The sequence below is a fragment of the Stegastes partitus genome, unplaced genomic scaffold (assembly GCF_000690725.1).
Source record: "Stegastes partitus isolate 25-593 unplaced genomic scaffold, Stegastes_partitus-1.0.2 Scaffold398, whole genome shotgun sequence".
In the NCBI taxonomy this organism is placed as follows: Eukaryota; Metazoa; Chordata; class Actinopteri; family Pomacentridae; genus Stegastes; species Stegastes partitus.
Window position 1 is genome coordinate 441,761 of NW_007578129.1, and position 2,464 is coordinate 444,224.

Sequence of the window (2,464 nt, forward strand, 5' to 3'; positions counted from 1 at the left end):
AGAAACGTGCGTACGCCAGTCAAGAAGTTGGCGTGGAGGACCGCACATTTCCACGTTCATTTCGCTCTTGATACATCTGAACGTGAGCGTGGATAAGTGCGTACGCCAAGTTTTTGTGCGTACGCACGCTTTGTACATGAGGCCCCAGGTGTTTGGAGTTGCAATTAGCCAGTTGCTCCAGCTGCGGCGAGGCGTGGCTTGCCACTCACTCTACAGACCTTCATACAGTATTTAAGATGCCAGCAAGCCACAAGTCGACGCCGGATCGTTGTAAACTAACGTTAGTGTTGTGCTTGTTCGTAAAACTCTGCTCGTTGTTTTTTGGTTCTGCTTCTAACACTGCTGTCCTGCGCTCCAGTTTTCTCCACGCTCGCTGTTGTAGGGTTTTAGTGTGGTAGAAAATAAGATGTACTTATTTCCACACCAAAGCAAGTGATTGCATTAACCAACCTTTGAATTATTCGTCCAGTGATATAATCTCAGAGTCAGCACAAAAATTCTAATAAATTGTTTACTCTTGGTGATCAGTCAAGAGTGTTTTATAAAGTTAAGGGGATTAACTTGGAGCTTAAGGTAACTAAAGATCAGATACGTAAAGTGACTGGATGTAAGCTATAGAAAACACAGGAAATAACTGTATTCACACACAACATTTATTACTAACTAAAACAAACAAACAAATAACAACAACAAACATAAAATATAAAATACAAACAATGATGAAAATGCTGGTTGAGAATATGAGTGTGAAAACCTAATGTGGAACAGAGTGATGACTTGCAGACTTAAAAGTCTTTTCACCCGAAGCAGCAGATAATCTGTTAAATTTGGAATATTGGTTGAGAGGCCAATTGTAATTATGAAACACCCGTTTAGAGATGAAAGCTCAACACTTGTCGCGTCTTTGGATTGGGATGCGAGTGCAGCAACGTCTGATGCCTGATGGAGAGACGAGGCCTTCAGCTTGAGTTGGATCAGAGTGTGGCAGTTGAAGTTGCTACATTGGACCAAAGTGAGCAGCTCTACAGCAGTTAGAGAATGCCACTAGAGAATGCCACAAAGTGAGCATCTCTCCTGCAGTTAGAAGAAGCCACTGCTTTTCGGGTGAAGAGGCTTTTTAATAATAAAACTACTGACCAATCACAGCGAGCTCCGCTCCCAGAGGGGCTGTTAGATATGACATCCCAGTATCACAGGGAGGTCATGACGTGGTCATGAGGTGGTCAGAGTTTTGCTCTGAAAGTAACAATGTTCCTTCAGAACTGTATGTACTTTCAATTGTACAAAGTTAAAAATACTGAAAATAAATCTGTCATATCTAGTGGTTCACAAAGAATCCAAACGTGGTACATCTAGCTTGCACGGTTACAAAGATAATGCAGCTTTGGGATATATGATTATATAACAAGCTGATAAATTAAAGAAGGACTTATCCAACTGTAATTAAGCTTTGGAGTATTTATCAGGACATGATATAACATAACATTTAACAACTAAATTTAACATAAGATAATAAGGCACATCCTCTTAGTACTGTGTCTTATTGTTCATCCATAAGTTCAGTTGTTAAGTTCAGTTGTTGCATGCCACAGGAAATGAGGGGTCAGCAGAGCAATACGTTAAGCCCAGGGCACTTCATTGCGCCTGGCCATCTGAACCATTTATTAAGGTCTGAGTGGTCTTCCTCCAAAAGTTTCTTTGTGTTAGATCCTTTGAAGCTCTGATAGGTGTGATAAGGGAATTCCTAAGGGAGCTCTGCTTCCTCACTCCTCCGAATCTGCAGAGCTGATTTACATGGCCCTGTGACCTGCAGGATAGTTCTGTCTTTTTTATGGCATGTGACTTGGGTGCTGGAAAGTTCAAATGAAGTTTTTTGAATCCTTTTGGGCATCTGTGTCTGTCCTTATCCTACACTGTATTCTGAGATTCATCATTCATCCCCAGCTCCTCACCGTTGGATTCTACTGGCTCCAGTCTGCCATATCCTCTGTGTCCCTCTGCTGAAGTCATCTGGTTCATCTCCGTCTCCTCCGGCTCCCCCACCCTAGCATTTAGCATTGTGGTTTAACCAGTCTCTTGCCTACTCAATCAGTGGTGTTCATATTAGTTTTGTATCCCTTGTGGTAAGTTTATTTTTAATTATAGTTCGTCATCCTCTAGAGGATGTTTTGATAAATTCCTTGTAAGTATTTGTTAGTAGTAGTTAGATTGCTGCTTTGTTTACCTCTGGGTTTCACAATTGGTATTTGTCTTTATGAATAAATTTGATCATTGATTTTCAACTGTTTAGTGGTCGTGACATTTGTCTGCGCTTGAGCCTTTGTGTTTGAAACCGTGACAGTATTAGGACAGTAAAGTATTATGATGAGCTATCCAGTATGGGTCATGAATAGATGTAAAACTAAAAATTCTTTAAAATAAAAGGGACATAAAATTGAAAGGTATGTTAGGAGCATAACCGCAA